At 41.1% G+C, this 12,701-nt stretch overlaps 1 protein-coding gene across 1 annotated transcript in view; it reads right to left on the reverse strand.

The window, feature by feature from the left end:
- Positions 1 to 12,346, reverse strand: part of FRY (FRY microtubule binding protein) — a 256,233-nt gene extending 243,887 nt beyond the window's left edge. The window contains exon 1 of the mRNA XM_072850395.1: positions 12,250 to 12,346. The gene's annotated coding sequence lies outside the window, so the exon portion shown is untranslated. The remainder of the gene's footprint in view (positions 1 to 12,249) is intronic.
- Between the last annotated feature and the right edge of the window lie 355 nt (positions 12,347 to 12,701).

Below are 12,701 nucleotides of genomic sequence, written 5' to 3' on the forward strand. Positions count from 1 at the left end.
CTTCAAAAGGCCATATGTTGGAATTAATTAAATAAATAAATAATTTCTCTGCTAGTCTGTATACGGCTTCAAACACAACAGCCGTGTCCGCTACCAGCAGAAAAAAAAATTTGTGTGGTATCATGTCCAGAGTCGCAGCAGGAAGAAACTCTAAGAGGTGATGGTGGTGCCTCCTCAGAGGCAGAGATCTCAGGTACATCCCAAAATGAAGCTGGTATTTGTTCTAGCTAGGCTGTAGCTCCAGCACTGATATCTGCTTTGTACTACAGAGTGATGTATGATGTCTGGAATTATGCAGATCCCCCCAGCCCAAAACGGGCACAGCTCTGCACTCCTCTTGATTCATTACTGATTCAAACAGTCATTACTTCCCATGGGCACATGACAGAGGTTACTGAGATGATGTTCTGCTAAATGAAGGCTTATAAGAAAACACTGAAACATGCTTCAAAAACAGTGACGTGGGTTCGTCACCCCTCTCTGCCAACAGCATCCTGCAGTGCGGAAGCTCATAGCGAGAACACTTTGCCCACCCCCACCCTCAAAAATTTAATTCTAAGCTTCATTAATCACAGAGTTCCCACTGAAAGGAACCCAGGACATATCAAAATAGCTCATACGAGTGCTTCATCTAATCCAGCATGCTGTCTGTTCATTAGCCTGTAGCAGATGGTTTGACAGAAGGTGCAAGAAATTCGTCAGTGGACAATTCTGGATTGGGAAAGTGTCTTTTTAGTTGCTCCATCTAGTTTGCTTATATTTTGAAGCACAAGGATTTATGGCAGAAAGATCTTCAAATATACTTAGGTAATTTATATATTGCATGCATATATTACATTTAAGCATCTCATCTTTTGTTGTAGAAATATCAGTATCTTCTCATTGCTCAGTATTGACATAATTTTTGTCAGTTAATTACATGTAACTGACATAATTTTTGTCAGTTAATTACAAAAACTAATGACACACAATCTAAAAAGAACTTCTTGCATACTTGAGGTTTTTTGACTTTATTATAGTCTTCACCCTTCTGTCAAAAAGGGTAGACAGAACACACAATTCCCTTTCCTCATAAAGGCTAGTATTCTGCGTATAGTTCTAAGTGGAAAAAGTTGAAAAGTGCCAATCTTCTCAATCTTGCTTTATATGGAAGGTTTTCCAAAGCCTATTTATCATTGTTGCCAGTCTCCGACTTCTATTTCTGCTCTCTTTCTGGACAGCAAATGGCTGTACGTAAACAGAGATCTTCATGTCTGCTGGCAACTAATTCATATGGTTGGGTCAGGAAAAAAATAATTTCGGGGCCTATCTTATCTATTAAGCCATCAACACAGAGGAATATTTACTCTGATGTCTCAACGGTGTATATGTATTTTATTTTATTCCTTTTGTTGAAGAAGTAGATCCTAATATATGTCAACAATGAATTTCACATAACACAAACTTATTCAGAATCTTCTGTAATTTCCAGTAAGCAAAGTAACCTGCCATCTGCAAGCGTACTGATGTTAACTTTTCACCCAGCAGTGTTACAGTACTCTGTCAATAGGTAGCAGTTTAAGTATTGCCTTTTGCACTCTTTTTCAAACACAGTGTTTATGATATAATAAAATGCCAGTCTATAATTTTAACCTACTATAACTGCCACTGTAATAATTCCACAGCCCCACAAACTGTATATAAAGAACCACCTGCCACAGCAACGCTCGAATAGGGCTTACGTGGCATAGTAAGGATATATCTATTCTCCCCCATCTCCCGGGGGGGGAACCAAACAACCTATGCAATTTATTTAAATCTTTGAAAACAACAGAAAACCAGCTCAACCATTTCCTCCTTTCTTTCACCTTTTAATAGCAGCAGAAATGAGGAGGAGAGTCATAATATTACAGATTGCTTCAGACATCATTTGAATACTGCTGTTTCTCAGATGGATTCAGTGGCTTAAGTACCATCAGACTTTCATCACTCACAAATTGTTCTAGAGTCCTGGAGGCAGCATGTGGATACTCCCAAGGGATGGGGAACATAATCAGATTGTTCAAGGAATGGAGACTCATTTGTGAATAGGAGGACCTTAGATACTGCTACCATACCAAAGCTAGGTATTAGCATGTGAATTGCTGGACCAGAATTATTAAGGGAAAAAAGACTCCACAGCAATGCTTACAAGGCAGAAGAAAGAAAGTAGTGATAGGAAAAAGACAGCATAGAAATTACTCTAAAGACAATGAAAAAAAGACAGCTACAGCAACCTTCCCTTCCCACAGCGTGTTTCCCTCCACTAATAACTTTGACCATAGGAACTAAGGACATCTTAGTCTTTCCCATTTTTATAATTAACAACACATTTAAAAAAACCCCAAAACTCTTTAACTATGCTTACAAATTTAAATTGTAAATTCACTTAAAAAATTCAGTGGAAAGCTGGCAAAAGCCAATCACGTCATCATATTAAATACCTGTATTTACACAGAGCTTTGTGCACTGTTCAATCTGTCAGAGATAAGAACATGTTCCTGACTGTTCCTTTTGGCCTCATATTTGTGTAAATTGCATTAGCATTTGCAGCTGAAACCCAATGCAGACTTCAGATGGAACAGTCTTGTTTCCCCATCCCATTTTGATGTGAGACCGTTAATTAAGGGAAAAAAAAAAAAAAAAAAAAGAGAGAGAGAGAAGAAGAAGAAGAAAAGAACCCCCCAAAGTACAGCTTTTGGTCTCTGAACTTGTATTTTATTAAAATACAAAAATAGGGACCTTAACCAATATAACTGTGCACAAGAAGAATCCAAGCTGGTTCGTTGCCAGTTGACACTATTTAAAAAGCTCAAAACCAAATCTAACCCATAACTACGTCCATGCGGGAACTGTTCTTTCCTCTGGACCATATTTCCAATCCACCAGCCTTCAGCTGCTTCCTAGGGAGAAAAATATCCACACAGTCTCCTCCAAGGACTAATAAATCATTTAGAACAACTTCTTCTAAATAACACCACTAACAAATTGGTATTTGCATAAGCTTGTACAGCTTTAGCTCCCTAAAAACAAAGCTTTTATTTCCCCATTACTTCTGAACCTTGTCCACACTGGAGAACAAAAGGAAGGACAAGAAGCAAGCCTGAGCACCAAACCCCAACTGTCCATACTGCTCACCAGTCAGCTTGCCTTTGGACCTGATTTCACTTTCTCTGTGACAGAGCTGCTTCAGACTGAGGTCAGCTTAGCATCATGTCCAGGTCCTGACCCGCGGATGTAGCGGTACGGGAGTAGCCACTGAGGACTGACTTCTGCTGGAGGCAGACCCACGCTTCTCCATTTCCCAACCTTTACCTGCGCTGCAGCTTCTGGCTCTCTTCCCCCCTTCCTCCTCTTTGTTACACCTCAGAAGCTGCTCCAGTTGGATCACACCTTCCTTGAGGGTAACTGCCATTCCCTCCTCCTTTCAGAAACGTTCAATCTGACCCAAAAGACAACAGTCAGGGCTAAATATATAGGCAGCTGTTCTCTCCTCCTTTTATGATGGCAGCATTTTCCATCTAGTATACAAGATATGTATACAAAAAATGGAAACAAATTATGCATTTTTACCTTCCGAGATGATATTAGTAAGCATTTTATGAACTGCAAGAGCAACACAAAACAATTATTTTTGTTCTGAAGGGCACCTGCTTGTGTTTTCATGAGACTACTGTAAATGGCCATAGCCCATTTGCTTGCCATGCTTAGACTGGGGAAGAAATATCACTGCAGCATGACTTTCCTAAGCCATGTGGTGACAGAAAGTCCTTGTTACACCTTCCAGTGTTGTCCCTAAACAGGGAAAATGAGCCCTACAAAATTCTCATGTGGTTCTGACACTGACTGCCCAGTCTTACAATGTTTTCTACTTTTGCTTCTCAACAGACAAACTTTGAGAAGAGTGAAGAATCAGTCCCAGGTGATTTATGACTAGAAAATTAGTTACAGCTAACAAATCGTGCAACGAAATGTAAGAAGGTATTCAAAAAGTCAGCTTGAAATGAAATAGAATAATGCAGACTCTTTTGAAGAATGTATTCAAATTAGTAGATGCAGAGTTATATGCTGTACTTCAACTGGGACACTGCTGATTTTCAAAAGGCCTTACCTGCCCTCATTTCTCTTCTCCTGTTAATGGTAATTTCTCCCCCTTCATCCTTTATTATGCTCTTCATTCACCCTGTCTCTATCCAAATCTCACCCCCTGCAAGGCCTTCATATCAATCTATCAATTTTCCTTAATTTAGAAATTACGTTTATTTTTGCAATCTTTGCTTTTCCTTTTATCTCTCTCTTTGGGATTTCACTTCTCATCTCCTGTTTCTACAGTAAGACTGAACTGTTGAGAACATACAGCGTGTCAATACCAATAGCACACTTCTGAGTGCTGCAAGGTTTAATTGTGATTAATCGTTATTGACAGAAAACAGTTTTCTGTTCTTCTTTCTGCAATTAAAAGAAACAGGATATTGATTTTCATTTGTTACGGGATGATTTCCTATTTGAATGGTACGGATTAATTTCAAGATGACTTAAGTAATATGACTTCCAGACAGGATTGCTAAATGACACTGCAACAGGCCAGAATTGAAATAAAGTATCATAAAAACCATCCCTACTTAAAGCGAGTCAAACATTGTGTTGGAGTATGTGACTCCACAAGTATTTTTAATAGGAGCAGCAGGAGCTCTATATTTGCAGTATATGTTAAAGCTATTCTTTCTGACAGGTGCCCCAATCCCACACGTGACTCTGCACTCCTTGTACAAACTCTTGCAAAAATATTCAGGATATTAAGCTGTAAGATACACACTCATCAAATGTCTTGCCTGAATAAATTGTAGCTATTTCTGCTTTCAAAATATCCATGAAAATTTATGGGGAAAAAAAAAAAAAAGTGGGTCTGATATTTTATTAAAAATAAACCTGTATTTTTAGGAGTCTCCTGTTGACATTAGGCATTCCAAGAAATATTATCTGGTTTCGGCACATGTTTTAAACTTCTCATACACAAACAATTTTCTTTTTTGAGATATATCTCTTTAAGGAGAGCATCAGAATCCCAAGTGCTGCAGAATAAGTAAAATACAGATTTCAGGTCTGCTTTGCTAAAGCTAAGAAGCTTATGTGATCACGAGGTCTGTGAAAATCTCTCTCTTCCCCTCCCAATAGTTTTCAACCGTTTGGCAGATATTACTGATTTTTGACAAGATAGCGACCTTAAAGGTAGTTAAATTGCTACATGCTTTATGGAAACAGATGGCCAAGTGAAGAACAAGCTTCTGATGAACAGCTCCAATAAATGCCCTGAATGAGATAAAGGCTGGATAAAGGATTCACATCATATTACACATCAGAAGAGCACACATGGAGAGAAAATTTACCATGCCTTCAACACAGTAAAACCATTGTTCATAATCATCAGATGAACCACAAGATAAAAATCCGTAAGAAAATGAGCTTTACTAGCTCCAGACTTCACGGGAGGACAGGTTTGCCGTTAATGATGGTCACAGTTAATCAGGAGACAGAAGAAATAGGCAAATATAATATGAAAGATACAGATCATGTTATTTTATTTTTAATTTTAAATCTTCTAACAAAGATTGTCTAATGAAACTTTTAATAGCCAAAACAACCTCTCTCAGAATATGTATTGCTACAAACATCTCAAATGAGCAATGCATACAACTTTTTGTGTATATAAAATGTAGAATTTTAAGGTACTGAAAATGTTCATTTAATAATAACCAAGTTGAAAGTGCATCTATAGACTAACCAGGACCCATTAAACAATTTCAGTACAAATTCTGATTAAGTTAATGCATACAGCTTTCCTTCTAACTCATTTCAAAACTCATCACACTGGCAAAAAAAAAAAAGGAGAGTGATGAATTCTGTGAAGTCTGTTAAAATTACTTGTTAAAGAGCAATGTATGGAATTACCCACTTAAGAACAGTCTACACTGCTAGTACAATTGAAAACAATTGTTATGTTACTTGTTTTTTGTAATTTCACCCTCAGTGCCAACACTAACTGCAGGATCATTTGTGGTATTTCATCACATGCACAGAGGTTAAAGTCATGCTCTTGCCCAGCAGCAAGGTTGTCACTCTCAACACGTAAGCCTGCTTCTACTGTAAGAGAATATCAGCTTGCTTTCTGGAAGCATCAGTTTGTATTTTCTTTATACTAAGTACAAAAGTACGTAACATTTTTGCCAAAGAACAATAGCATATATTCAAATTATTTTTGCTTTTGCATAGAATTAGCATTTTAGTAAAGACATCTGAGAGAAAATATTAAGTAATAAAAAGGATGTAGTAGCTGATTTCATCCCTAAAAAAAAACAACCCCAAACTCCTCTGTGTTGTTTTTATACAACTTGTAAGGTACACATATGATGATCACAGTGGAAGTCCTGCAGGGAATGCATATAGGTGCTCTGTTCCCAAATAAAGCCTTCCACAAGTTGAGATAAGGATTCTTTTTCAGAGATCTATCATGCAAAGAGCCTATCTTTGAAAACCAATTCCTGTCTAAATAAGAATACACGTAGTATTCAGTTTAGAAGACAGCAATATCCTATAGCACTGCTGAATGTCTTCTGCTCCCTTACATATGCAGCATACAGAAAAGTTCCAATCTCACTCCAGAGAGGTGCTCTGGCATGGAATCCTATGCCAAGTTTGTGTGCCCTGTCATGGCCTGGTCTGGAGACCTTGCAATTCCTGCTCCAAGACAAACCACGTATTATGATAAAAAGAATAAAATAAATCCACATCCTAACAATCACTCATTTAGAATGATGACTGACACTTGTATTTAAACTCTTTTCAAAGCACTCTAATTATCTGTGCTCTTACATAACTGAAATAAAACACAGTGCTCTACCATGAAGCATGGGCTAATATGTTATAGACATTAGTAACACTATTTGTATCATCACATGCTTTGTTCCAGCTCATTTAAAAAGATGATGAGGGATTTATGAGAATCTTTTTTTCTAAAGTACAAATTTTCAAGAATTGAGTCCTAAGTATGAGAGTGAACACGTACTACATTTTTACCTCTATGCTTTTAGACATTTGCCTAGAACATCTAAGGAGATTTCTTGGTTGACACAGATAATATAACAAAAAGTCAATAAAAGCTATGATTTTTACCAAGGCTATATTGGGAAAGAAAACTTAAATTACCAGGGACAGAAATCCAGGTTTTAAATTTAGTTCTCACCTCCTGTGACTGTAGTCACCAAAAATTCTCCCATCGTTTCTCCAGCCTGACACTGCCACCTATAGCAGTCTCCTGCTATAGATGCTTGCAGCAATGATGCCACCAGCAGAGAACAGAACGAGTGGTCGTGTTGCGAACACAGTGTTCTGTGGAAAACGGGTTTGGATGATACATTAGTACAAATATTAGCGACCAATGACTTAAACGGGTGGAGCTGCCGTGGCATTAGCACAGCAGCCTACTGATTTCTAGTCTGGGAGAGGTAACCCTCAAGCAGGAGCCATGACACTCCTTTCAGGGCCAGTTTGGTATATAGATGTAAGTCATGGATTTCTTTCTAGAAAAAAGAAACATAAAGCCATCCACCTCACACAGAAGTTGAAGGAACACTGATTTGGAACAGCACTCTGTGCAATTTCAGTCAAAGTTCAAACATGTAAGTCCTCAAAGGTACCGTGGAGCCTGTCAGGAGCTCATGGAAGGTACTGCAGAATTTCACCAGCAAACTGTAAACCTTTCAAAACCCTCCACAGGGCTGCATGCAAAGACTATAAAGTTCAGAAAAGCCAGCAAAAATTCCTAAGCAATCCCATAATGAAATCTATGCTTAGGTTCACAGGTATTTACTGAATAATACTGACTGGTACCATTCTACCATGTATTATTTTGACATGTTCATAAATACATATTCACACAGCACACAACTTATTTTTACCAGAAGCCATCAACATCAGGAATCTAACAGTATTCAGAAATAGACTGTACTATAACAATGCTTCCCCCTGCCCTTTTAAGTCAAGCCCGTAGCTCAGGAGACTAAAGTAAGTAAGTATCAGGCTAGAGGGTCATTTCAGACTTCTTTGTTGTTTGTTGATGCTGTTTATATATAAAATACTTGAACGCTCACTAGGACAGCTGTTGGAACACAAACTTCACAAGTTTCCCAAGACCAAAATAAAAGACCTAACTAGCAAGCATGGGCACGGTCTCTATTTCAGTTCCACAGGAGAAGCTGAGAGATACACACCCCAGACCATTCTACAAACTGGTGATAATGGGATTCTCTGAGAAGCAGTTTCTGTTCCAGACCTTGCTCCAACACAAACAGAAAAGGAATCTGCACCTGGACAGGTTTCACACCCAGATGAGTGTTGTCACCACTGCAGTTCAAAGTATAAGCATGTGGGCAGAAGCACCTCTTTTTCCCGAATGTCATATTAACCCTAATCATTGAACCTAGTGGAAAATATTCAGTGAATTTAGCCTGAGTCTGTAAACAGTCTGGTATCAAGCAAGCAATCAAAACCGCTGCATAAACTAGCTGCCCCCCAAATTAGCCACAGATCTAGACTGGCTACTTATATCAGCAACAAGTATGTCCAAAATCATCATAATTATTCATAACAACATCTGAAGAGGCTATTAAACATTATTTGGGTTTTAAGCCAATTCCAAACTACAAAGCATCGGATTCACCTTGAACGTGGGACGCAAATTATCTCACATTTGTTCTTACAATTCCCTTTGAAGCACCTGGTATTAGTCATTGTAACAGACCCCAGGTTTAATTTAGCGCAGCTGTTCCAACATTCAGTTCTCCAGGCCATAAAACTGAAAGTGTATGAGCTGCATTATGAAATTCTGTCCTATAACAATAACGTTAAAGCTAGTGACAGCCTTTCTGTACACACTATGATAAGCAAACCATTCATGAGTCTAACAAGTGCATTCCCAGTTTTAAATTCTTGTCCAAATTCAGACTGAAATTTATTATATGGATCACTGCTATCCTGGTCTGCTTGCAGACATATGATGATCTCCCCTTCCAAGATTTTGATCTTAACAGTCCAAGATAAACTATTTTAAGCAACTATGCAAATCATTCTCAAATACTGTCAAATCAAATAAAGCCTTTATACTCCCCCAAAAAGTTTTATTTTATGGAAATGTAATGTGTCATTAGTTTATTTATTTTACCATAATGATGTGCTAACAGGAGATTAGTACAGACTGGGAAAAACATAAACAAACTAAATAGTAAACTTTTGAAACAAAATATCATTTTAAAAGCCCTAAAATATTAGTAGTAGTAAAATTTAAAATCTCAAATATATAACCTAGAGTTCAGTGAGCTTGCAGAAGAGGTCTATACATGTCAAGAATATCTAAGACTCACATAGGCATAACAGGACTAAATAAAATAATAAAAAACAACAACAACAAAAAATCCCATACATTTGATTTCTTCCTGAGTGGAAGCTGACTATAATTAATACAAGCCAATGAGCATGACTGTCAGGTGTTCCCATCATTACAAAATGGCAGATGCTATCTGGAAAAGTAAGGTAAATTATTTATCAAACGATTCCAAATATCATCAAATCCAGTGCAGCCAGCCATTCAAACAGCTTCTAATAAATTATTTGATATGGCTCTAATGGAAAGCATGAGTTATTCAGAAGCATTTGCTATTAAGCAGCATCATACTAATGTTTTGAAATTCTACCCAGACATGTCCAGAAGTGACATACTATGAATCACATTACAAATATATTCCCCTGCTTTTGAAATATTATCAGCAGCATCCAAGAATTTACACAAATTAAGAAACAAGTAATTTTGGCAGTCATGTGTCACGATGGAGAACATGCAGATTTTTGTTCTGCACAGCCTAAAAACATTTTTTTTCCTGCTGAACGAAAAAAGGTGCCCACATAATTTACCACATCAACAGCACCATAAATATCAGCCAAGGCTTCTCCAGAGCATTAAACAATGCCTATATAGTACAAAGGCAACTTCACAGTAATAACAGGTTGCACTGTATTGTTCAAGGCACATCCCTTCCCAAGGAAAATCTGTTCAAGATTAAAGCCAAAAAGCTTTCCTTCTATTAAAATGACTAGACTCTTTGTCATTCTAAGAGACTATATGACACTGTTAATGGTGAAAGGACTCTAGCAAAAGTTGGGAACAAACTGTCTCAAATTCAGGTTAAGGAACACAAGGACAATGGACAGAGATGGGCAAATTATTTGAGACATTTGTTTGATTAAAAAAAGAAAACAACAAACAGTCTTCATAAGGTGTTTATGCATTTGAAATTAATATGCTAATCTATTAACCACATTCAAATAAATGGGAAATGTTAAGCAAATACTTGGGAAGAATGAATTACCAATTTATGAGAATAAAAACTAGCAATTATACTTAGAATGATGTCATGAAACAATCAGCCCTTTGGTTTCTACTAGCTTCTAGAACTACAGATGCACATGACTACAATCACCCACAAATGGATGTGAGGTGCACAGTGGCAGGACAAGAGGAAACACAAACAAATTGCAACACAAGAAATTGCCTTTTGATTAAGAAAAAAAAAATTCACCACAAAGGTGGTCAGACACTGGCAGCACCACAACCACAGGGACTGTGGAATCTCCATCCTTGGAGATGCTCGAAACTCACCTGGACAAGGTCTGAGCAACCTTATCCAACTGGACCTGCTCTGAGTACGCGGGCAGGACTAGATGACATCCAGAGATCCTTTCCAATCTAAAATACTCTACGATTCGATGCTTTTTTCTTAAAATTCCTTTCCCTATTGGAGATATATTTTTCCTTCTTCATTTACACTTCATTTACACAAGTCTCACATATATTTGTAGTGGTTTTAAAATAAAAATCAGAATTCTCCTTTGTGAGCGATCATGACCAGATCATTAATAAAAATTATGTAATATTATACATTTGGCACAATAAGACTAGTTTATTTTATGGTAGTGCTGTCACTAGAATCAGCTGAGATACAGTAGCTAAAACAAAAGCACAAGGTCAATTTGAAAAATAAACAGTACCGATTCTTGTTGCCCGTTACCGCTCCTTCAACCTGCATCACCCACATGTTGCAGGCGTTCCACAGAGAAGTGACAGGACAGAAAACAAAGAAAACGACAGATAAAAAAAACTTGAGTCACCCTATAAAAAGTATTGCATGAATCAGGTGTGCACGTACATTAGACCTTGCATCTCATGCTGAAGACACACTGCAGAGGACAAAGCCGTGAGCACCTTTGTTCACGTGCTTAAGAGGTGACCTTAATGAAGATATAGTAAAAGCATCCAGCACGTACCTGTGGATATTAACTGTCCCACAGTTGCCTATACCACTGAAATAATTTTTTTGCCCTAAAAAATGGCTTTAGAAAAAAAAAAACAAAACACACCACGCGGCCTCCAGAAACACTTTCTTTCCCACTCCTTAAATAAGGACTGTGCTATTTTTAAGAGCCATTGAGATAGGAGGCACATCTAAATATAAGTTTGCCTGGTGCTCAGCGGGCCACTGTCTCTCCACACGCCCGTCACTGACAGGACAGCCGGCCCCGGTCCCTCTCCCCGCCGCGGGGCCGCCTCAGGCGGCCCCGCGGCGGGGAGAGGGGCCGGGGCGGCAGGTGGGGCGGCGGCTTTGTCTCCGATCGGGCGTTGAGCGAAGGCGGAGGCAAGGTGGGCGACCGCCTGTTGGCGACCGGGCTCTGTGGAGGAGACGAAGGGGCGCGGGCGGGCGGCTGAGGGGAAGGGGGAGCCCCCACATCACCGGCATCCCCGAAACTTTCTTCCGGGCCACGAGGGACGAGACGCCGCCGCAAGCCGCCGCAGCGGAGCCGGGGATCGCCCGGTGTCCCCGCCTCTCTTCGTTAACCGGGCGCGGCCGAGCGCCGCCTCCCCGCTCCAGCCGCCCGCCATCCGCCGGGGACGCGCCGCGCCTCAGCCGCCCGCTCCCCTCCCCACGCCCGCCGCCGCCCGCTCGCTCACTCACTCACCCGCGCCCGACAAGCGCAGCCACCGGCGCCTCCTTCCCTCGCTCCCTCCCTCCTGTCAAATTGAGCCCGGCCTCCCTCCGCCCGACCCCTCCTTCGCGATCGAGAGCCGCCGCCGCCACAACCGGCTGGGCCCTCCCTCAGCGGCGCCTGGCACCGCCCCGCTCTCACCTGGGTCCTGCCGCCGCCGCCGCCGGGGGAGCGAGGGAGGGGGAAGGCGGAGGCGGCTCCGGACAGTTCCAGTCAGCAGCGAAATCGCACCGCACCGCCCCACGCAGGGACCTCCGGGCGGAGCGGGGCGGGGCGGGCGGCTCCTCCCCTCCGGGACGCCCCGAGAGGCGAGGGGGGCGGTGGGCTAGGCTGTGCCATGCCGTGCCGGGCGTGAGGAGGGCATGGCGGGCGCGGCTGCGTGAAGCTCCTCAGGGAAACACGGAGCCACCTGGGCGTCGCGGCAGGAAAGCCAGGCAGCCCCGGGAGAGCCCGCCGGCACCACGCCGCTCTGTGGGGAGGGGGTGGCAGGAGGCGTCAGTGCTGTGGGGCGGGGACGCGGCCGCCGGGGCAGGCTCCGGCTGTGGGGCTGCGGAGCCCGGCTGCCGGCGCTGGGAGCGGCCGCATGCCGGGCG

Source organism: Ciconia boyciana, chromosome 1, assembly GCF_034638445.1.
Source record: "Ciconia boyciana chromosome 1, ASM3463844v1, whole genome shotgun sequence".
Classification (NCBI taxonomy): Eukaryota; Metazoa; Chordata; class Aves; order Ciconiiformes; family Ciconiidae; genus Ciconia; species Ciconia boyciana.